The sequence below is a fragment of the Danio aesculapii genome, chromosome 17 (assembly GCF_903798145.1).
Source record: "Danio aesculapii chromosome 17, fDanAes4.1, whole genome shotgun sequence".
Classification (NCBI taxonomy): domain Eukaryota; kingdom Metazoa; phylum Chordata; class Actinopteri; order Cypriniformes; family Danionidae; genus Danio; species Danio aesculapii.
In genome coordinates, this window is record NC_079451.1 from 39,354,992 (window position 1) to 39,381,251 (window position 26,260).

General features: G+C 35.9%; 1 protein-coding gene across 1 annotated transcript in view; it reads right to left on the reverse strand.

The window, feature by feature from the left end:
* The window catches only part of lrfn5a (leucine rich repeat and fibronectin type III domain containing 5a), a 110,516-nt gene extending 84,738 nt beyond the window's left edge, over positions 1–25,778 (reverse strand). The window contains exon 1 of the mRNA XM_056477612.1: positions 25,055–25,778. The gene's annotated coding sequence lies outside the window, so the exon portion shown is untranslated. The remainder of the gene's footprint in view (positions 1–25,054) is intronic.
* Positions 25,779–26,260: the final 482 nt, after the last annotated feature.

A 26,260-nucleotide genomic window follows, 5' to 3' on the forward strand; every position in this document is an offset into this window, starting at 1 on the left:
AAACTAATTCCAAATTAGTTTAAGGGTGCATTTACGCCTGCCTTGTTTGGTTCAACTAAATCATACTCAAGTTTAGATCTTTTGGGCATGTGTGAATTAGGGTTGGCCGATGTAAGGGCATCCGCTGTGTAAAACATATGCTGGATATTAAGTGGTTCATTCCGCTGTGGTGACCCCTAAAGAATAAAGAAACTAAGCCAAAGGAAAATAAATGAATAAAATTGGCCATAGTGTATGTGTGTTTGTGTGTGTGTGAATGCGAGAGTGTATGGGTGTTTCCCATACACTTATTTAAGCCTTGCAGATGCTGGAATATGATGGAACAGTTGCCGGTTCATTCTGCTGTGGCGACCTCTGAAATAGAGACTAAGCTGAAGAAAAATGAATAAATAATCAAGATTGCGTTTGGTCCGGATCAAAGCAGACTTTCCTGGTGTAAATAATCCCCAGGGAACAATTTTAAAACTAGTATGTATTTTGTTCATGATTTCCGCTACATTCATTCCTTCATGGCGGGGCACCACGCCAAAATTCATCCCGCCACGGCTACATTACAGCTTCTCATTCAAAACATTCAGTCATTGTTGTTTTTTATTAGCGGGTTATAATCACACCAAAACCTATTAAAAGGTAAGAGACTTATAGCAGCACAAACTTTTCTGTAACTGTAGTAGTGCTGTGCATTATTTGTTTAACCCTTTAAGGTGACATGCTGACTGACTGACTGACTGACTGGTGCGTGATGCGTGAGGCCAGCGAACACAACATATCTTTCAGTTATGACGAATACTGTTTCCATAATTATCCTTTATAGATAAAGGTCTATGGTTCTGCATACATTGACTTTATCTTGCTGGAGTTTACAACCATTTCTCCTTACTTCAGGATGCATTAATGCCGCTGCGAAAGTCTATTGGAGACATTCATAAATATTCCTAGCAAATCTAATAAATGTTGAAGACATACTTGTTACATAAACGTACTAAATCGCGCTTCAGCAGCGTATTTATTTGAGTACACAAGAAAATCTGCACTTGAGCACTGTATATTTGAGGGCGTGCAAGAAGTTTATGTGCACAAACAGAGTAAATCGGCATGCAAGCAAAGAGATTCACATGCTCGTATTACATGAATGCGATCTCGACTTAACACTGCTGTTTATTTATGAAATGCAAAAGTATACATTAGGTTAAAGAAATGTAGCTTCAAAAAGGATGAAAAAACATAATAGCTTTGTGTAATGAACAGAAATACAGAGTTCAATTCTTGGTCACACTTTATTTTGATGGTCCGCTTGTTGAATTTAATTTACATTGCATCTATATGCCAACTAAATCTCATTAGATTTTAAGTAGAGTGTTAGGTTGGGGTTAGTGTAAAATCACATGAACTTCCAAAGTTTCTTATAGTCAGTTAAATACCCGTTGAAGGAGCAGTATCAGCAGACAGTCAACTAATACTCAAATGGACCATCAAAATAAAGTTCTTTACTAAAGAATGAAACTTTCTTCATCAAAATAATTCAAGACTTCCCACTTAGATATGCTTAGCGTTTATAGCAGGTTTGGCATGCTGTCCCAGTAGAGAACCCTGAGCTCAGAGATATTTGAGCCCAAGGCTCCCGCCCAGTCAAATAAGCATATCTGGAAATCCGAGATCAGGTAGGTCTTGAGAGTTCCCCTTGGAAAAGGGAGGAAAAGGAGGAGATGGGGTGGAAGGGGAGATTCTTCCAAAATGAAGATCAGTAGGGAAAAATGATCCATTTATTGTAAACAAGGATCACTCTGATTGGATTATTACTGATTACAGATGAGCAACCAGTCATGCTCAATCATATCACGTGCTCCTTTCGAAATTAGTTTATGAAACTTCACTTCTTAAAAACACAAGGGCATGACTTTGTTGAGTAAATCCATGTATCAAGGACAAAATTTAACATTCTAGTTAGAATTCTAACTCTAAATCTAGCTATAGTTTGACAGAGCAAATAACCAACATCTTGCATTCATCTTTCCTCTGATGAATTTCTGCACCTCGAACCAGCCTGTGTTTTACTTACAAAGAATGCTCTAAAACCCACAGAGGCCAAACTAGCTCCAGCACAACATACATCATTTAGCTGTTATCTCATGGCAGTTTGTGCTTTCCTCCAAGTGCTTAAAAAGTGTTTCTCAGACAAACAAGTAACTAAAAATCACCAATCCACCCAGGTCACAACAACAGTGCTGTCGCCCCCATTAAACCCAGGCCTGAAATAGTTTGCGGTGCGTTATAAATCACAGGCTAATGAGCGAGAGCGAAGTGGTGATGCATTAGTATTCCACCCAGCTGTAGGCAGACTTCTATCTGCTTTGAGCCTCTCACGGCCATAGAGGGAGGGGAGAGAGACTGCATTAAGCCATTATAGTCTGACGTTCGCCCTGAATACAGATGTGCATACAGCCATTTCAGTCCATCATTTAGTGTCAATATGCGCAGGAGACAGAGGCCAGGGGAGGTAATCATATACGCAATAAACGCACCTACCGAATCTTTATCTTCATCAGTCGGGCCAAGTGAAGAGCAATTAGGGTCTCCTGGCGTAGGACACACAGCCTAGCCGCTCTTTTAGATTTTGCGCTTGTGTACGCCTGTAGATAAGCAGCCATTTCCATTACCAGAAGTCGGTGCGAGATACAGCAAGAGCTTTAATGCGCTCTTTACCACTTAAGCAAGTATATCAAACATGCCGTGTGGTACTGTCTCATTTTATAGCTGCTGCAGACTTCTTTTATGACTCAATATCTGCTTACTTTAGTAAGATCTGCTTACTGCAAGCTAAACCTGGCCAGCCATGTTTGCAGCAGGGGAGCTGTATCAGATGCCACCCACTGCACCGGATGCTTTATTTCCAACATATCAGCTCAAACCCAATGAAGTGCTTTTTTACTTTAAATTCCACTGTTCAAAATATAGGTTTCAATTTAGGGTTTCAAATACTTAAGACAATACGTACAGTTGAATTAAGAATAATTAGCCCCCCCTGTTTATTTTTTTCCACAATTTCTGTTTAACAGAGAGAAGATTTTTTAAACACATTTCTAAACGTAATAGTTTTAATAACTTATTTCTAATAACTGATTTATTTTATCTTTGCCATAATGACAGTACATTATATTTTACAAGATTTTTTAAGACACTTCTATACAGCCTAAAGTGACATTTAAAGGCTTAACTAGGTTAATTAGGCAGGATAGGGTAATTAGGCAAGTTATTGTATAACGATGGTTTGTTTTGCAGACAATTGAAAAAAATATAGCTTAAAAGGGCTAATAGTTTTGACCTTAAAATGATGTTTAAAAAATTCAAAACTGCTTTTATTCTAGCCAAAACAAAACAACTAAGACTTTCTCCAGAAGAAAAAAATATTATCAGACATACTGGGAAAATTTATTTGCTCTGTTAAACATCATTTGGGAAATATTTAGAAAAGAAAAGAAAATTCAAAGGGGGGCTAATAATTCTGATTTCAACTGTTTATTCTGGGAGTGATTTACTAAACAGAGCAAGTTAACATTAGAGTGCAATATTAGAAATATGCAGAGGACAGTAGAATGTTTTTGTATACGATGTACTGACAATGCACAAATTAGTATACAGATGCAGCAGCTCATTTTCACAATGACCAAGCAGCATATAGGTCACAAATTCATTGATTCAATAATTATTGTAAAAAGCGCTATACAAATACATGTGAACTGAATTGAAACCAGCAGAGTCGATGATGAAAAGATGTATCTAATCTACTACAATAACTACATAGGCACACAATGGGTAAAAGGCATGCTTTTTGGGATGTTAAAAAAAAACAGTACACACTAATGCAAATTCACAGAACTTTCGTTAAATGCTGTTCACATGTTGGGAATAAAAAAAGCAGTTCATGCATGATCTATGAAGACATTTGTGCAACAGAAAGATTAGATGATTGTTAAAGGATCTGCAATGAACAATAGATGCTAAGGGCATCTATACCAGGGCTGCACAATATATCAAAGTAAATCAAATATCTTGCGATTTTACAATTGTGCAGCCTGCAAGTTATTAAAATAAACGACCTTACCTTGCACCTTAATCAGTTTTAAGAAAGCAAAACTAGCAGTGCAACTTTTGATTTGTAATAAAGGCTTGATGGTTTACTACTACTTTTATAAAGAGATTATTATTAATAACAATATTGATTGATATATAAAATGTTAGCAATTAAATAAAATTAAATGATTTTATCACACTTTTTATTTTAAATTGTAACAACTGGCTGGCGCTGATAACCTTGTGGGCTGTGCACTGACAATGGGCTTCAGGCGTCCCAAGTTCGAGTCCTGGCTCATGGACCTTTTATGACCCCATCCAACTTTACTTCCTATTTAAGCACTGTCATGTCTTACAATAAATTAAATATTATTAATATTATTATTATTATTATATTAAAATTATAATAAAACCTTTTTTAAGTGTAACAACTAACTTATTTTTATTAATAATGAATTTTGTATATCACAGTAATATTAATATATTAAACAATAACAACAAAGCCTTATTATCTTAATTTTATATTGAAATGTCCGATGACATTTTTTAAATGCAGTTGAAGTCAGAATTATTAGCCCCGCTGTTTATTTTTTCCCAATTTCTGTTTAATGGAGAGAAGATTTTTTCAACACACGTTTTCTAAACATAATAGTTTTAATAACTCATTTAAAATAACTGATTTATTTTATCTTTGCCATGATGACTAAATAATATTTGACTAGATATTTTAAGACACTTCTATACAGCTTAGTGACATTTAAAGGCTTAACTAGGTTAATTAGGTTAACTAGGCAGGTTAGGGTAATTAGGCAAGTTATTGTATATCGATAGTTTGCTTTGTAAACAGACGAAAACAAATTATTTTGACCTTAAAATGGTTTTAAAAAAATTAAAACTGCTTTTATTCTAGCCAAAATAAAACAAATAGGACTTTCTCCAAAGAAAAAAATATTATCAGACATACTGTGAAAATTTCCTTGCTCTGTTAAACCAGTTATCATACCGTCAGAATTTTATACAGGCCCATGCTGTATGCAGATGCACTACAGCTATTTAAATAGTAAAATAGAGTTTCAAAAGCCCAAGAAAACAGTAAACTGTAATGAACAGTATAATTAATAACTAATAAAAGTAACATTCAACCCATAAGTACTGACTAAGTAACATTTTTGACCTATGCAAGCAGAGTAAACATTTTGAATTTAATAATAGGGCTTACTTTATCACTTTATCATATGAACTTGCACATTCATTTGATTGATTGCACAAGCATGTGGCGCTGCATGGAGCAGATTAAGGCCATTCATGTTGTGGATGAATCTTCCTCGATGCCTGAAATCTGATCAGTTCAGATAAAATCAGGTCTAACGCTCAGATTGCACTCGACAAAAAAACACTCCGTTCCTTTCTCCAAACACAACACAAATATTTATCCCATTTTCTCCTTGTGAATACAAGCCTAATGCTTGCAATTAGATTACACAGGGGATTAGCGTTGCTGAAAGGCCTATAACATGATCATCATAGAAAAAATATGACATTTTTTTATATTCTTATGTATATAAATCATCGCAAGGCTGTTCTCTTCAGATGACAAGGCTTAAATAAGTGCGGTATGGATGCATGGGCTACTTTAAAGAGATAGCTTTGGTTAGCTAAGCTCTATTAATCTTGTTATGGATGACACAGGCTTTGCTCCACGCAGAAGGTAGCGATGATATGCTAATGCAGTTGACAGCTAATGCACGCTGATGATTTATTTCTAGATCAGAGAGGCCTGATGAAGCTTCAGTAACTAAAGACTTTCAGAAACACTGCAACAACAAACAACTCCACTAAACAGCAACACTCCAATAATCTTCTTCAGCTCCATCAGGGCTTTGGATCACAACACTCATTTTATGCTCTACTTGATGACATTTAATCGAAGCCATTGTTAATTAAATGCTGAAATGTGTGTGAAAATCATGAAATCTGTCAAGAATAAGCCTGTTACTACAATTACTGTAATTTTTAGAGAAATCCAATGATAACGGTGCAGTGCAAATTTCCAATAAGAAAATTTATGTCAATAAACAAATACCAAAGATGGATCAGATGGACATTTTTACTGTTAAAGACATAGTTCTGTCACCATTTTCTAGACTTTCAGTAATATAAAATCTATTTGAGTTTCTTTCTTCTGTTGAACACAAAAGAAGATGTTTTGAAAAATGGTTGCTGGGATCCACTGTCTTCCTAGTTATTATTTTTTTTCCATGGAGGTTGATGGATCTCAGCAACCAGCATTCTTCAAAATATCCTTTGTGTTCAACGGATGAAAAGAACACATTTGAAATGTACATGAAGAAGAATAAATATTGAGGTAATTTTCATTTCTGGGTGAAATATCATGTGAGAGCACATTTTGGTTTCAGTCTTCCTCGCACCGTGTCCAATTTCAAGAGTTCACACTTAGCTGATAATCAATAAAGCGTATTTGGCATGCTGTCCCGGGAGAGAGCCCTGAGCTTGTATATCCTCGAGCCTGGGGCTCCCTCCCGTTAGAAGGGCGAGAGGGGAGTTCGAGCTCAGGTAGGTCTCGAGAACTCCCCTGCTTGTCGCCGCGTGAGAAGTGTAAACTAGGCTTGTTTTTGGTGATAATTTGGTTTAGTCTAGGGTATATGTTTGTGGACGGTGGGAGGAAACCGGGGTACCCGGGAGAAACCCACGCGAACACGGGGAGAACATGTACACTTCGCACAGAAACACCAACCTGCCCGATAGGAGTTTGGACCAGCGGTGCTCTTGCTGTGAGGCAACAGTGCTAGACACTAGGCCACCGTGTCGCCCTATCGGAACAAGGTGGAGGAAGTGGGGGGGGGGGGGATGGGGGGGCTTCAAGACGAAGATAAGTGGAGTGAAAAACTGGTTATTTATAATGCTTCCGTAATTATTTAATGGGTCAGATTACGGAGCTAATGAGGAGCCAGCTGTGTTGATCATAAGCACGTGATCCTCTCGAAATTAGTTTAAAAATAAACCACACAAAGAAATCTATGTAGTCCATTTCTTGTCAGATAATTTCTCTTAATCTTCACTCGGAGATACATAAACAAATAAAAATAATGTAAACAAAATATAATCTCAAATAGGGCTGGGCCGATAAATGACATTATATCGAATTGCAATAAAATTCATTTCAATAACAATGATAAGCTCTAGACCAGAGATTGGACCATTGTAACCTTTGATTTGGCCCGTCATCCCATCTGAGATGAGAGGGGAAATTTTGGGGAGGGTTGAGGTTAATGGTTTTAATACACATTGTCATTTCTAATTTAGCGTAACCCTTCATTTGTTCATTTTATTTTTAAGCTACAAAAAAACAAACTTGAATTAAATGTTTCAATAAAATGTTGTAAATGAAGGCATGTGCAGCTTGACTACTGTATTCGGCATAAAACTCCATAACGTTATGCATGGAATTCTTTTGTTTTCATTATAATAGGTTCATTATAAAATGTAAAAAATATGTAATGGATTAGTTAATATGCTTAAAGTAATGTTTTCCATTTATTTTTAAATAAACAAGGAAATTATTGATGAAAACATTGTAATACAGCTTGATATATTTACCTTCGGCCCACGGGCCTCAATCAAGATTGTTTTTTGGCCCTTCATAAGAAAAAGTTTGGGCACCCCTGCACTAGAATTTGTTTACTCTATATTGATCTAAAAGCAACTCAAGCAGCAGAAATGGGCGACAATGGGAATCTAAAGATGTGTTGACATTAGAGATGTACCTAATTTCCAGACAGCGAAAATTTATCATCTGAAAATATGTTATGTCATTTATTATGTTATGTCATTTTTGTCATGCCCTCTAATTTTTGTGGTTTAAGTCATTGTTGGGGTGATCTTTTAAATCTGGAAGCATTAACAACTTGTAACGAAATATATATCGTTATCGTTCAATATGGAAAATAATTATCAAGACTGCATTTTTCGCCAAGCCCTAATCTTAAATGTCAAACATCATGGATGTGGTAAAGAAAACTTTGTGACACAATTCTTAAAGAGCCAGCACACAATTTTTAACATGCTACATATTTTCAATGCAAAATGTACAGAATATTTCTCTGATCAACACATATTAATAAAATAAGTTCACAAATGCAAACAATTCAAAACTAAAATTTTAAAAACTTAAATACATCAAATAATTTAACATTGGTTTCTGAATCCGAACAAATAGGCTCCTACATACAGTTGAATATTTTTCAAATGGTGTTTAACAGGGAAAGAAAATTTCTGATAATATTTTTTCTTCCGGAGAAAGTCTTATTTGTTTTATTTTGGCTAGAATAAAAGCAGTTTTATTCTTAAAAAACATTAAGGTCAATATTATTAGCCCCTCATCGATATACAATAACTTGCCTAGATACCCTATCCTGCCTAGATAACCTAATTAACCTAGTTAAGCCTTTAAATGTCACTTTAGGCTGTATAAAAGTGTCTTGAAACATATCTAGTAAAATATTATTTACTGTCATCATGGCAAAGATAAAATAAATAAGTTGTTAGAAATGAGTTATTAAAACTATTATGTTTAGAAATGTGTTGAAAAAAATCTTCTGTCTGTTAAACAGAAATTGGGGGGAAAAATAAAGAGGGGGGCTAATGATTCAGGGGGGTTAATAATTCTGACTTCAACCGTATCCCTTTAATGTTGATGTCATCACATTTTGATAAATGTTTTAATATATATATATATATATATATATATATATATAATGTTTTTTTTTGTCAATACAATGGAAGTTAGTGCAAACCAAACTATTTGGTTACAAGCATTTTTCAAAATTACCTTACCACTTTAAAATAAGCATACCACTAATGTTCCTACAAAATTCACATATTGACTTAAGTTGTGCTGAAATAGGACTTGAATTCCTCAAAAATTAAAGAATTAAAGGTTTGAAAAATTAAAATAATGTGTGTTTTTTTTTTAGATGTTAATACTGGTACAGTTTGTTCCTGGAAGACCACCAACACTGCATGTTTTTGATGTCTTCTTTAGATGTAACACCCTTTACAGATCTTTCAGTCTCCACCTATAAGCTGATGATCTGAATCAGGTGTGTTTGGTTAAGGAGACATAGAAAATGTGCAGAGCTGGTGGTCTTCCAGGAACGTGGTTGAGAAACACCGGTCTTAAGAATTTCTATAATCTAGTGTGCTCCAAAACAGTGATAACATCGAATTCTCGTAGTTTGTCTCTTCCGCATAAACAGATAAACAATTTTGTGAATAATCAGTTTCTTGTCAAATCTTCTGACCAATCTTCTTCTCTCTAGAATCTGACATGCCCCGCCCCCTTGAAAACACATCTCATTTGCTTTTAATTGGATTTCCTTGGGGGCAACGTAGTGGCGCAATAGGTAGTGCTGTCGCCTCACAGCAAGACGGTCGCTGGTTCGAGCCTCGGCTGGGTCAGTTGGCATTTCTGTGTGGAGTTTGCATGCTCTCCCTGCGTTCGCGTGGGTTTCCTCTGGGTGCTCCACTTTACCCCACAGTTCAAAGACATGCGGTACAGGTGAAATGGGAAGGCTAAATTGTCCCTGGTGTATAAGTGTGAATGAGTGTGTATGGATGTTTCCCAGAAATGGGTTGCAGCTGGAAGGGCATCCCCTGCGTAAAACATGTGCTGGATAAGTTGGCGGTTCATTCCGCTGTGGCGAACCCGAAATAATAAAGGGACTAAGCCGAAAAGAAATTGAACGAACGAATGAATGGATTTCCTAGATCTCAACCACTCACTAGCAGAGCTGTAATAAAACAAACACTATTGCATGATTTTAAAAAAGAAGAGAAGCTACTAAATGTCCCACCCTGTCTTCATGTTTCAGTTGAGATTACGTCAAACATTTTAGGACACCACTGATGGAGTCAAAATATGTTAACAGTCCACAGTTAGAGGAATGCAGGAGGGGTTGAGGTTCTAGGTAATCATACTTATATTTAGGCAAGGGGTAAAGATTGAGATAAGGAAAATAATGCAGTTAGATCCTCCTTTTTCCACCTTGCTTTTCTTGCTTGAAGGGATACCCCAGTATGTATATAATAAAAACCAAAGATATTTACTACATATACTTTTACTAAACGCAAGAAAGACTATAACAATCAATTGGATGAAGCCACACCCTCCAACAATAGCACAGTGGACAGAAAAACTTGAATTCATATATAGAATGGATTATATGACTGCCCAGCTTCAATTGAAATTGGATGTTTTTAAACAAAGATGGGTGCCTGTTACTATGTATCTGAACAGGACATAGTATTCCAGCTGAAATTGAAAATGATGTATGTGTTGTTTGTAAAAAAAATTTGTACTGCTATGGTTACTTGTTTTTTGTCCATTTTTTTGATAACCGCTGCTGTCACTAAAGGTTTTGTTCTGTAAAATGCTTTAATATATAAAAAATACGGTTAAAACAAGAGATTACATCAAACATGCAATAAAAATGCACATTTCAAAGCACTTCACGACACTTTTAACTGTGTGTTGATGCACACAGTTAATCCTTTAATACTAAACATACAACTGAATATAAAAAAGATCTTTGCTAAACTCCAAATGCCTGATTTCAGCTGGGGAACTTGGTATGGTATGGTAGAGAATGGTAGGGAAGTCTAGAGAGTATTGACAATCCTATTATGATATTATTAGATTACTGTATATAACTTATCATTTGTCACTTCACCGTCCCTTCAGTGATTTATATCCTATTTTAAACTTGATGGTCTCTAATACATGATTATTTGTCTATATCCAGCCTCAGCTGGCCAAATCCACTATTGTCCATTACTGTAAACACACATTTAGGCCAGGAACAAAAGGAAGCCTCCACTCCAAAACACATAGAACTAACTAATGGCATTATAGCTTCATTGGCATTTGGACACAGAATCTATTTCTATTCACAGCTGTCACTTTTCTCTTGCTTAAAGCAGCAGGGTGGCAAGATCAAAACAAGGCACCGGTGCCTCAGTGACAGCTCATTATCACAGACAAACACCCCCTAAAGTGACTCCCTCTCGAACCTCTGCCATTTTACCTCGCCGCCTCAACTGTCAGTCTGACAACAAGCACACTTTCCTCATAACCGAACGCCAGCACTCCTAAATCCGACATCCGCAACGTTTAGAGCTGCTCATGACCTCACTGTGGCTGTGTTGTGATTTGATGCCGCTTCAAAATCTGGCTGTTTTGACTGGAATTGTTTCAGTTCACGTCTCTCGCCAAATATTTCCTGAACGCCTGCCCGAGAGCTTTTTACATCCCAGTGACTCTGTCCTCTGTGACTCAAAAATAGCTTCCAGAAGATTCAGGTGGCACCTCGCAGCATCTGCTGAAACACTGCAGGGTTATACCTGTGACAAAAGAAAAACCTTGGGGGTCTGAGGTGTAATATTTTTATAATAATACTGACAAAGGTCTTAACATCAATGCCAACTAGAGATGCTACAATGCAATATTCAATGGGCTCTATTTTAACGATCTAGGCGCAAAGTCTAAAGCGCATGGTGCAAAAGCATTAAAGGTGTGTCCAAGTCTTCTTTAGCTTTTTTATGGATGGAACAATACGCTTTGCACTGTGGCGCATGGTCAAACAATGTTGTGCTTATTCTTTAATGAGTTATGGGTGAGTTGAGCATAACTTGCATTAAACCTCTTCTTCCCTTTAAGAGTCAGTTGTGCCATGGCGCATTTGTTATTTACATGGCGGACTTTGTAAGTGGAAAACTAAACACTTCACTATCATGAAAACAGTTAAACAGACCATCTGCAGCGCCAGGATAAAGAATGAGCCTCCTCCATTCAGCCTCCCATTAGCCTACATATTTAATTTTGTTAATTCATATTTGTTTCAAAACTATTTCTGAATTCAGTTCTAATTTCCAGCAAAGGAATTAATGAACAATAATAAAGAAGTGTGGTCAAAAAACTGAGCTATTTTCAAACACACCTCCTATTCTTAAGCCCCATATGGTGATGCATTCGTCTCCAAAACCCGACAGGTGGACAAATCTAAACTTGTTTTATTAAAACAAATATAAATATGCATATAATAAATAAAACTAATAATAATAACATTTTACAAATGCAAATTGTCGTTAACAAACTGAAAAAAGCCCCCGATATAAAGGCATGGAGGTTGTGGTTTTTATATTTATGTAGAAAATAAAAATTTTTGTTTGTTTGTTTGTTTATTTAACAGGGACAATACACTTGACATTGTTATACAAAGATTACTGATGTTGCATAATTATGGCATATAGCGTAAAGCTAATTTGCAGCCCTCGTCCCTGGTTAGGCTTTACATTAAAAAAAAAATATTAAAATTGTTTCTTTTTTTTAAATAAAATAAACAAACAAGAATAAAACACAAAACAACAAACACATACAATATATACAGAGCAACAAACATAAAATGCAAGTCAATCTGCATAATAATGTAAATCTGACTAACCTGAAAGAATAATACTTAATGCTTACATTGCTGTAAAGATTTCAACCCTGTCTTTCAGCTTTACAGAAAAAACTGGGAGTTCTGATTGTAACTTTAAATCAACAGGCGTGGCATTCCATAGATATGAACCTTTTACTGAAAAGGATGACTGACCCACAGCGGTTCTGCATCTGCGGATTCTACAGTTTCCACTTACTGCCCCTCTAGTCTTCGCCCCATCACTGCTGAATTTATGTACCAACTCACAGACTACTTCAGGGGCAAGACCATGTATACACTTAAACATGGTTTTGAAAAATGAAAACTTAAAAAAAAAAAAAACATCAAAACTTAAGTTATCTTTTTTAAGAATTTGACAGTGGTGCCATTTTATTGGTTTCTAATCCATTATGTTTAAAGTTTGTTTGTAACTGACTGACTGAGTTGCTTAACCCTAAATTATGGCACAATAAGACATCCGTGATAATATCATAGGATGCACAAACATTTCCGCTGCTTTAAGAGATATATCTAGTCTTATCATACGAAAGCAGTTTAAATTTGTCTTTATTGTCTAAGACATTTTCTTAATATGGGCATCAAACTTAAGTTTTGTAACATTTTAATCCTTTAATTTTTTCCATATGTAAAGATATTTGTGTATTGCTGTACATCCTGTGTGTATTAAGTAGTGTACGCGTTTTGGACCTACATAGGCCCGTAACTAAAATGCTCTGCGTTGGATTTTAGACCAGCTTTCAGTTGGTCAACGGCGCAGTCTATTTCAGTGCCAACAATGCGCCTTAACAACCCCCGCCCCCCTTTATAGACCAGCACACACTTGAGTCCACAAAGTGGCGCAAATGGATTTGCTATTTAAACAAAGTGGCGCAAAAGGTGAAAATTAGGGTTGCGCTGGTCTGAAAATAGCAACAAATTACGCCAAACATATCTTGTGCCTTATGCCTCAGTCACACTAGCAGCGACTTTGTGGCTGCCTGTTGCTCTGGGTGGTGACCTGTTTCAAACTCAGGTCTGTGTAAGTCTATACAGCATGAATACAACCAGTTTCTGAGCAAGCCAAGAGAGGATCATGTGAGCTCTGCTGTTGCTCCTGTTGGCTGTTGCTCAAGAAAGACGCTCTTCATTTGCTCAAAGGATTCTCAACTTTGTCGTCTGTTTGACTCAAATATCCAGTCATTTACACCATCATTGTTACCCCACTTGTGACAGCATGCGAGTGTATGTGGGGCTAGAAGTGCGTACTGTACATTGCTATCCATGTTTAAACTAAATTAATTTATGCTTTTATCTATTTAAGCATTGAACCTCAAGGCACAAAGAGAATTTGCACTTGAGATTTGAGAAGTGCACTCAATCGAGAAGTTATGATGCAAATTAAATCTGGCATCTGAATGAACAAACTCCATTATATCCAGTTGTCATGTCAATGTGCCCGATTGATAAGCATTCAATAAGTTATGGCTTAAAATGTAAACATTCAAGAAATGGTTTATCTGTAATTTCCTCAGTGAGTAAAGTGAAAACTGCTTATTCCTGCTGTCTGTTTTCAATTTTAATCAAACAACAAAAGACAATGAAATCTTTCAATACTCTTGACTGAATAGCTCTTATAACCTCACCAATGTATAACCATAGTGTCTGGGGGGTTTAGGGGCACTGGGGAAGTGCTGGCATTCCATCTACATTTGTGATATTTCAGTTATTCAGTAATATATAAATATATTAATGTCTGATGACGCTGAATTTAACACAAACTGTGCCACAATAATATGCAAGCAGCATGTATGTATGTATGTATGTATGTATGTATGTATGCATGTTTTATTTATTACAAAGATCATTATTATTATTGTAATCGTTATTATTGTTATTAAATAGCTGTATTTGATTTATACAATGACATACAGTATGCAGTGAAATATCTGCTTATTTAATTCAGTTTATGCAATTATAAAACTACTGTAGTAAAACACCTATTAGATATAGGGGTGTCAAACTTAATAGTTTCTTTGGTGCACCGCGATGCAGACGGGGACAATTTGATATCGGTTCAGTAATAATCATAACCGCTTATTATGTACTGATGTCATTTATCTCCTATGAGCGATGTCGCAGTAGAATACTATGGCGAAAGAGGCAAGGGCGAGTAAATAAAATGCTCCTACTACTTAAAAGGTAGATAATTATGCACAGTTCAACTGCTTGTGAGTTTACTAGACCGTCTTTCACTGCACTGAGGAAGGCACAGCACACAAGCCGCTATTTCACTACTAAGAAATGCTGTAAAACTCCATCTCTGCCTCTCTCACTGTCACTTTGGACATTTGGCCCGTTGGCGTGTTTATAAGGTAACTTTTCCTTTCCTCTTGGCTGTTAAAGCGATACTTGTGGATACAGACACAAGGTGCAAGTTTTCGCCACTGTGTCTATTATAGATTACCTGTGATAACCATGTATTATGCGCATATAGACTGTAACCGCGGCTGTTCTTCCCGCGTCACTCATCGGTGAACAACGCTTTCATTTCTAAAGCCAATCGCAGCCCTTTCTGCTAAGTGTGTGATGACAATGACCAATCATCGAAGTGTAAGACCTCGTCTGACAGTGCTCAAAAAGCAAGCGGGATAATATTTACATTAGTTTATTTGCTATAAATGCTCATTCTGTCTTCTGTGCGTGTATTGAAGTTGTGTTTGATGCATTCAAAAAGAGTGTTTTCTTTGAGCAGGTCAAATTAAAGAAACAGTTCATATATCTTACTGCTTGTATTAAAAGGACAAAATTGTATTATAAATAGTATATAAATATTAATATATTTATAGATTTTATTTAAAAATATTGTGTGTTGTGAAGAAAAAATCTAATTATGTATGGAAATCATCGTTAATGCACACTGATGCACCTAGATATCGAATTGAACCGAATCGATGGCATGATAATCGTAACTGAAACGTGAGACCAGTGTAGGTTCACACCCCTAGTTAAATACATGAAAAACTGAAAAGAACTGTTTATTTTAGTAGTAACTTTGCTGTATTGTAATCATTTGTGCTTTTGCTTAATGATTAATTTTAATTAACTTATTTTTATTGACAGTGTCCAGTGTTTTATCATATACCGAACTATACTGAAACCATGACCCTAAAACCATGATACAAATCAAATTGTAAGAAATCTGTACCATTGCACACATTGTGTATGTGTGATAACTAAACACTGAAAGACAATATTAACATTTGTGGTCAGGCAGAATTATTGATATTTCATAAAAATCAATGTTTTTGGCCAGTAGATGACAGAAATGTGTTTTGTCCTTGTGTTTTGGTTCGTTAGTTCATTCGATCATTAATAGCAAGTGCACTGCATTGTTTTCATCAACTTGAACAAATTAAAAATGTTTATTGAGCATTCAGTTTTTCTTGTCCTTGAGTTGATTTAGTACAAATCTTATGTTATAAAAGATGAAGCGCTGTGAAAGGCCTATTTAACCCAATTAGCTATGAGCCAATGAAAGACTAAAACACTCTACAAATAAAAAAAAAAGCTGTATGATTTCTAACAATTAGCATTTTATTTAGCAGACATGGCTCACATTGTGTGTCACCGTATGTGAAATGGATGCTGGGAAGAGCTGGGAGTTTTATCAAACATCTTGATGAGCCAATAGAATTATGAGGTTAAGGAGCTGTTTGCCGCTTCAATAGATCTTGGCCATTTGTTTACACAAAGAATGTCTATTGGGGGCCTGAAAACACAAGTTTATGAAATCAAACTGTTATCAAACAGTGTAAATATGTGGATGTACATTAAATGTTTAGTCTATAGATATCCACAACAGCAATGGTAGACTACAGAAGTACATACACAAAGTGTTTCTTTACAAAGGCATTAGGAACTATTGGCCTGACATGCAAAATACAGTGCTTTTTTGCAGTTTATACTAATCTGTGTGAATGATGATCTTTCTGTCAAACAGAGTCATCTGTCAAAACCTATGCAAGTCGGTGAGAATTGCTATCTTTCATATTTTACTAGGTTAAACACTTACTAGGTAAAAACACAGACAGAACAAGACCAACCAACAGGATTTAAGAAAAAAAAAAAGTACATATTGATATACAAGATTTCCATAACACATAAACGTTTACGTATTTCAGTGCTATGAGGTCAGAATGTGCAACCCTTGGTTTTGACCTCATATCCAGTATATCAAATCTTTTGTGACATGTTTACATTCATCTGTTTGACTCATGGATTTATCGTGTTTAATTCATCTGTTTTAGCTGACTGAACTCAGGGACAGGTCAGTCAACAGCTGGCCAACCAGGCCTGCAAATACTATACCACTCAGAGCAGATATTGCACAAATTTGCAATAGAAAACAGCATGGATGATTGACTGAAAGAGATTATTTAACCCCATACACTTTGACATTAAACAAAGCCACCAAAGATTTGTTTGACGTTATAAATAGCAACATCCAGATTAGTGGAGTATGTTTAAAATGAAAATTCTACAGATTCACTACTTAATATATATAATATTAAATTGAATAAAAAAAATAGAATATGGGCGGTACGGTAACTTAGTGGTTAGCAGCACTGTCGCCTCACAGCAAGAAGGTTGCTGGGTTAACTCCCAGCTGGGTGGGGCATGGGCGATTTGGCCTAAAATCAAAATCTCAATTAATTGAACATTTTAACTCGATTACGATTAATGAACAATTATTTTATTTTTATAAATATACAGTTGAAGTCAGAATTATTAGCCCCCATTTGATTTTTTTTTTCCCTTTTTATATATTTCCCAAATTATGTTTAACAGAGCAAGGACATTTTCACAGTATGTCTGATGATATTTTTTTTTTCTGGAGAAAGTCTTATTTCAGCTTTTTAAAAAATTTTAAAAGCCATTTTAAGGTCAAAATTATTAGCCCCTTTAAGCTAGATTCTTTTCGATAGTCTACAGCAGTGTTTCCCAACCCTGTTCCTGAAGGCACACCAACAGTACACATTTTCGACCTCTCCCTAATCAAACACACCTGAATCAACTCCTCAGAAGATTAGAAGAGACTCCAAAACCTGAAGTTAATGGGTCAGATAAGGGAGACATTCAAAATATGTACTGTTGATGTGCCTCCAGGAACAGGGTTGGGAAACACTGGTCTACAGAACAAACCATCGTTATACAATAACTTGCCTAATTACCCTAAACTGCCTAGTTAACCTAATTAAGCCTTTAAATGTCACTTTAAGCTGTATAGAAGTGTCTTGATAAATATCTAGTCAAATATGACATACTGTCATCATATCAAAGATAAAATAAATCAGTTATTAGAAATGAGTTATTAAAACTATTAAACAGAAATTGGGGAAAAACAGGGGGGCTAATAATTCAAGGGGGGTAATAATTCAGGGGGGCTAATAATTCTGACTTCAACTGTATATATTTTTTGCCTCCTTAGTTAACTGACAAGTTTTGTACAGTAAATATGCTCACATGCTACAAGATAGTACAAATCAACAAAGGTTGCATTACTGATTTTTAAATAATTAAAGGAAACACACACTATGTATTATCTGTGATTATTTACTGAATGTCAGTGTTGAACAACTGAAAGTAAAACACACACTGTCTAAAACCAACAGTCACTTCTATTCTTTAAAAAGAAAAAAATAAATATCTTGCACTTTTGGTTACAAAATAAATTATTTTCAGTGCTTTTCATATTAAAAGTAGAAAATAAGCAGTATTTATTCTAAATAAAATAACTCTCATATAACCTGTAAATAATATTTTATTTAATAATAATAATAAAATAAAATAAAATAGTAATAATATTTATAAAATTCTGTAAACAAATATTTTAATGTAAATAATAATCTGAACGTAATGGAAAATATACTGTCTCAGGACATCTCTGTCACAGCTTACAATCATCATCAATTTAGTGCAAAGTAAGGTTCAAGAATAGGCATGGGCCGGTATAAGATTCTGACGGTATGATAACCTTGGATAAAAATATCACCACTTCACGTTTTTTTTTTACAGTATTGTGATTACTGCTCTAAAAACTGTTCTTTTTAAATGTCTGGGTAAAAAACAATAACTTTTTCCCAATCGGACACAATATATTTTATTTTGAGAATTTTTTTTTATATTTTGGAGCTGTAAACATGTCAGGCTAAATAATTCAAATGAATCATTGACTTCTGCTGTCTTCATTAGTATCAAAAACATTGATTTCATTACAATTTAAAATGGCATCTTGGATATCTTTTCTCCTGAAGATGCTGTTGTCCTAAAAAAACTTAACAAAACATACCTAAACATACCTAAACCTTACACGTGTCTAATGAATGGTATAGCAGAAAAATTCGGCGATTTTGAAACCTTGACTTTTCCAAACCGCGGTGTTGACCTTATTCTACAATGCGGAAGTGCGCTCGTTTTTGCGATTGTTTTAGAACTTCCGATTCAGTTGCCTATTGGAGAAATTACTAGAAATAATAAACGGCAGAAAACTTTCAAACTACTCGCTCTACAAACAAGTGTTTGCATGACTATACATAAAAAGTAGAATAATATAATAAGAAAAGATGAGTTTGCAACATCAAGCAGCACAACGAGCTGTTTTTAACCTTTAAAAATGAATGGAAGTGGATGAGACCGGAAGTTCAGTGTTTGGACTCTCAGTAGTGATTTTTAAACCACACTGAACTGAGCTAAACTGAACTGAATTTAAACACTAAAAACTGAACTACACTGTTCCAATTTACTATGACCTTTTATGTGAAGCTGCTTTGACACAATCTACATTGTATAAGCGCTATACAAATAAAGGTGAACTGAATTGAAAGTCTTAAGCCAAAAAGATTCAAATGGCTAAGTCCGCTCATACGCGGAGAATAAGGTGAATACCTTAAAAAAACGGTTATCGCCCCATGCCTATTCAAGAATTGGTCCATCATCTTACTTGACCAGAGATCATGTGGCTGCAAAGTGGCCGCAGAAGAATAAATCAGATTCAGACCTTAAAGGCTGATTTATACATCTGCATCGAGTGATCGCCGTGACCCACGGCGCCTGCCTTGCGTGTAGCCGTCCATTGATATACTTCAGCGTGCTGTCTGTGTTGCTCTGCAATAAAACTTCTGAAATGCTAGCTGGCAGTGGGTTTTTATGCTTCTCTGTGTTGACTTTCTTCACGAGGGTTTTGTTTTTCTGAACGCTACCTGAAATGTACAAGAGGCTTAAACTCACTCATTTAGAGGCGGGAACAAGCAGACATGCAACAACTTTAATCATAAGGTAAACACAAAACAGCCCCTCCACGGGACTCCACACTTGTAAACAGTCGCTTCAACGACGGGCTCTCTGCTGTCCCACGGCTCTCTGCACCGCCCACGCGTGTCAACGCTATAAAACCGACCAATCAAAAGGCTTGTGCTACGCATCTTTGCAACGTATAGTTACATTTGCAGGTGCAGGGGTATGCAACTGTGCGGAGGCTGTGCTGGACTCCACGCTTGCTCTTGATATAAATCAGTATAAATCAGCCTTAACAGAGCGGGGTCACGTGACTCTACACACAGTAGTGAAATTAATCGATAAAATTAGATCGATTATAGGTTCTGAATGTCAATTTCTTTTTCTTTTTTTAAAACATGTTTATTTAAGGTTATCAGAATGATTTAACAATGTGCTTTTACAGACATAGTCAAAGGCAACTTTTACAAAAAATGTGCAATGCGTTGTAGAAATTATAATAATCCTTAAAAATAAGCCAATAGATAGATGGAGGTAAGGAAAAAAAAGGGGGGAAACATCATACAATCTATAAGTACTAACTGAATGTCGATTATTTTTCGATTAATTGCCCAGCCCTCCAGCTGGGTCAGTTGGCATTTCTGTGTGGAGTCTGCATGTTCTCCCCGTGTTCGTGTTACATATCCTAGCAAATCCTGAGCAAACATTGTTTGACACAATTTCTTCAATGAAAAGGAATAAATAGTGTATTTTTCTTTCCACATCCACACACATATAGGTCAGAGACAAGACGAGTCATTTTGGTGTCTGCATCAAATTAAACGCACAAAAATGTCTTCACATTCACAGAAAGTGTCTACTTTTAAGCTTCAAATAATCCAACCTACTTATTCTTTCATGCATTTTAATAAGTGCAAGTCAGTATAAAAGTGACCATGCTAAATATCATTACACTTCAAATGATTTAAAATATATCTTAGTGTCAAATGGGTACAAACAAGTATTCATCAATTATTATTTGGAGGCAGCGATGTGATCTTAAAATGGAGTCTTTCAATTTGTCATTAAATGATTCTCTTTTTTTAATTGCCTGATTTAATTAATAATATTTTATTTGAATGGTATTTTAGTGAACTGTTTGTAAATTAGGGTAAATAGTGATTCATTTATTTGCTCAGAAAAACATTCATGTAAAAAGGACACATTCTAAAGCTGTATTACACAGTTGTTTGATACATGAAAACCCCTGATTGTCTTTGACCTTTATGCATAGCTTTCAGGTCACTTTCTATATTATTTATAGCACAAAATGTGCAAGAACAAACCAGAGACAAGGCTGCATCTCCAGACATCCGTAAACAGAGCCATATTGGGTTTCACCATCTCAGCACAGTCCACATGTCTCCTAATTGCTCACATGCAAAGTCACAACTGAAACCTCCTCACCAACATCCATCTCAAACATGTGAACACAGCTTTCTGTACAACTAGAAATCAAGCACAACCTGTGAATGTGGCCTACTAGTTGCACCATTTCAAGAAAAAAAATCAGTTTATGAAGAACTGCAAAATAACTGAATGACTGTGATAAACCTAGTGCAATAACAGATTTTTTTTTTCTTTCCGATTCCTTACTCAAACAATCACGCAAGCAGTGGGAATCATTGCACTCTTGCTGGCTTCTTGGCTCTATCTCATCATATCATGGGTCTAAGCTCAGCAAGAGTAATTAAACAAGTCTGAAGGACTTTCTGGCATCCTGGCACCAAATCCAACCCAGCAGAGAATTTTAGAAACAGCCTATGGTGCTAGGAAACAGGCTAATTTCAATTGCAATGTTATGTAATAAAGGAGGATCACTGGTACACATACAGAAGATGATGTTAGAAGAACTGGTTACTTTAACCACACCAGTCAACCATGAACCATAAAAGCATTCCGACAAGCAGTTTGCACTTTTTACAAGATGTAAAATACAGTAGTCAACATTTAAAGTGGATCAAAGAAAACTCAGGGCTTCTAATACAGCTTTTGCATGACTTCTTTAGGGTTTACACTATATTTAAACTTCACTAAAGAAGTCAGGTCATTTTTTTTTTGATCCACCTCAAGTTGACTTCTGTAATTCAAATATAGTGTGAATCCTAGTCAATATTTGAAGTGGATTAAAAAAATTCAAGGCTTGTAATATAGCTTTTGCATGACTTCTTTAGGGTTCACACTATATTTGAATTACACTAAATAATTCATGTTTTTTTCATCCACTTCAAATGTTGACTTCTGCAATTTAAATATAGTTTGAATCCTACTCAACATTTGAAGTGGATCAAAAAATTCACGGCTTGTAATTAGGGCTGCACGATTAATCACAAAAGGATTATAATCTTGATTCGACCCTACACGCGATCTTAATTCAGCTTTTCTACGATTCAGCCAAATTAAATTTTCAAGTTCAGGAGAGAAGCATAAAGGTGGTCACACAAGTCTTCACATTGTTTTATATATGTTGCTCAGCAACATGGACACCTCCAAATGGTGGTAAAAGTGTCGCAAACTGTATTTATAAGGTATAATTTACCCAAAAATCAATTTCTGTCTTAATGTAATGTATTTGTGGCCACGAAATCACACATGAGCTGATGCACTGTTTGTTTACTACAGAGATGATGCGCACGCGCCAGCCAATGACATGTACTTTAGTAAACAGAACCTGCATAGACTGTGAATAACAGGTAATAAAGTTGTAAATAATGTTCAGTTTGTTGCACAGAGCAATCGTTTGAGAGCCACACGGGAAGTTTGATTTACATGTAAGTTTTTTTTTCTGAGTGACGGCAGCCATGACATGAACAGACTCGGCAGTAAAAGTAAAACCAAAAGCAAGCACCATTTACATGATCATATCGCACATTAGAGTTATGATTAAGACAATCATTTGATATGTTTTTTCTTATAATAGCGAACAAAGTGTTGTGCATGAAAATAAATGTTTACTGGCTCAGTATAACTACTCTAGCCTATATAATATTAAGTATAGTGATAATGAGAAATTTCTCGTTTTACCAGTGCAAAACAAATGATCTAATAATTCTGTCAATGAAAGATTTTAAGCATATGTCTTAAACACAATAATTCAACTTTAGAGTTATGAATATTCTGATGTCGTCACTTTATTGTGAAATAACAACCAGGACAAATTTAGAGTCTATTCAAATCTACCATTACAAATCTATTCAAAATTTAGCATTTTAACCAACAGTGGACCTACACTTAGGCCTAATATTAATATTGTTGTTATATATGTAAATAACAATAATTAAAGCCTACTCATATTACCTTTATTTTACATCTACAGAATCATGAGAAATTGTGATTTTGATTAAGCAAAACAAAATCGTGATTCTCATTTAAGCCATCACTTGTAATACAGCTTTTGCATGACTTCTTTGGGATTCGCACTATATTTGAATTACAGAAAAGTAATGGCAGACGGCTGCTTCTCACTCATGGCTGTTTATGCTAATGAGTGAGAGATCATCACTAATGAGCAGGCTTTCCCACTCTGATGATATGTACAAATGGAGAATGTCATTCAAAATGTTTTTTAAAAATGTGAGATTATAAAAAAGAGATTTAATTTGTTTTTACCTTTAGAGACTGGCTATATTCAGTGTTTAAACCCCTTATAAAAGTTATTTTTGCATAATAATTCATTTATATGTGCAGTTTGGCATAAGTACTGTAATATGAATGCCCTAATACAAGTCATATGTCCATCTGTACACATTCACTGTAAGGTTGGCATGCTAAAACCATAGTTTTCAAGACCTTCATCCAGAAAGGCTGTGTGCTCGGCCCTCAAGAGCTGCTGTGTGAGCCATAAATTGAATTATAGCACCACCAGCCAGTGGAAGAGGTGCTGCAGTTCAGTTACCCATCTAGTCGGTGTGAACATTTCAACATTTTGGACATAAATACACAGCAGCTTCAAATTAAACAGCGTCTCTCATATACTAATATTTTATGAACTTTCGAACAAAGTATATAATACAAATTGCATTAACTGGCAAGCAATTAAAGAATAAATAAATACAAACTGACAATCTGATAAAATAACCGATGGAATTTGACTTCATTATTATAAAACACATATTTACAGCATAATATTGTGTATTTAGATATAATGCAAGTTTCAGAACAAATAAATCATGCATAATTCATATTTTTAAATACACAATGAATTAAAATGATAGTCAAATCACTGACTTAATTCTAAAGGTTCATGAGCATGCTAAAAATATGCTGTTTTGTGTAACAGAAGGTCTAACTATTGCTGTACATTTCAGAAATATAATATAATATCTGTATAAACGACTTCAGTCTCTTTGCATGTATTCAGAATAATCAAAAAGCAGCATACACCTCAAACACATGAATATATTCAAAGACTACTGCAAAATTCTCCATAATTTCATCTCAGATACAGAACTGATTTATTTTTCCTCTTTATATGTGACATTTAAAACCAAAACCATTTGAAACTAGAAATATCCTGTCAATTACAGTAATTCACAAGAAAGGAAAACTTTGCAATTCCAACCCTGCAATATAAAGTGTCTTCCTCCCAACAGAAAAGATCACTTTTGCTTTATCAGAAAAAACTGCATTAAAACCAAGTGCTCATATGACTGGGATACGCCTCCTGTATCATCGACTGGATCTGTGCCAATGTTGAAGACTATTACTTCATTGCTTCAGAGTCCGTTTACAAACAAAAAAATCATATATTTATAACAAACAAACAAAGAAAAGCACTCTTAATGTCACAAATACTGAGAACAGAGCAGGATGTGCATGCATTTAAAAGCATTCATTTCAATCTTTCAACACATCCCCCTCTTCACCGCCCAACAACCACACAAACACTCATACTCACACACACACAACCTATCCATCCCATTATCTGAACTATGCAAGCACTCAGACCAAATCAAGGCTATATCTTTAATGCATGAAGCTGATCTTCTACGATGTACCAATGTGAACGAATTCAATGCACTTATATATAAAAAAGATCCACATGAAAATACCTATTGACCTTGTCTAAAAACCAAATCTCAATCTTCCAAAGACAACCTGAAGAGACTGTTCAAATGTGAAAAGTCACACAATATTCAGAGAGAAAAGTTTACCTAGCAGAAGGAACGCCAGTCCTGCTTGAAGCACCGAGGGTCAGAGGAACCGAATCTTCTCACTTGTCATTATTTTCCCATGTTGTGCTCCACTGGATTCACGCTGAATTCAAAGGTGCGCGTGATATGAAGGCATCCAACTCCCCAAAGCCCATATCCAAAGACACTAAAATCCAAACGTTTTTTTTTTTTTGCTCTCTTCCTTTCGACGTAATAGATAGGTATCTCCAAAATACGCACTATGAGGGACAGTCAAATTCCTGCGCGATGTGCCCGACGCCCCTCAAGAAAGCCAAGTACTTGTTTTCCCTTCAGAAGCGCGGAAGCTCGTGCCATTCTCCTCCCGCCCGTCGACGCACCTCGCTCGAGCGCGAGCTTTCGTCCGCATTAAAAACCGGCAAGTCAAATCAAATCTCAACAGAGAGACCTTTTCACCAAAGCACCTTTTTTACAAGTACTTCCCCGCCTGCTTAATCCACACAGTCACTGCCTTCCGCGCCTTCCCTCCATCCAAAAGGTATATCAAAAGTGCGTTCTCCTCAGGCGGCGAGCGCTCTCCACACGCGACTGAAGATAGATTAATAACTCGAAATGTCTCCGATAAGTCGATGCAACACACATGGGACGCTGGAATTTGAGAGAGAGGTCTAATTAATTGCCCGTGAAGCGGTTAGACGGAGCAAATTCCTCATCGTAACGGTGGAGCTGCTTAAACAAACTAGTTTTGCAGCAGCAGCCACTGCCTGGGATGATCCGCGTAACGGCTGCTCTCTCTCTCGCCTGCTGTGTGGATTGGGAGAGAGCGCGCAGGACGTCATCGCGGATTGGCTCAGACTGACGCTCGCAATACTTGATACGTGTGTCACTCTGCGCCTCTCCGTGAGAAGTGCTGTTGATTTAGTGCTCGGAGACGATGGAAAAGGTAAAGAAAACTAGGGAATATGGCAAGCTGCTTCAGCGTTTATTCCATAGAACCAATCATATATAGGTTAATAAATATATTTTTGTTGTTTATTGGTAAACTTAAATTCGAAATACCTGAGCAGAATTATACTCCTCCCAGCAACACAGAACATTCCCTTAATGTTTCCACTTGGTTCCAGTTTGTTTTTGTGTTTTGGGGTAACCAACAACAAGAACATTCTAGGAACGTTCTCATTAGGTAGCAGGGAGGTTTATTTGTAACAACTTTTTAAAGTCTGCTTT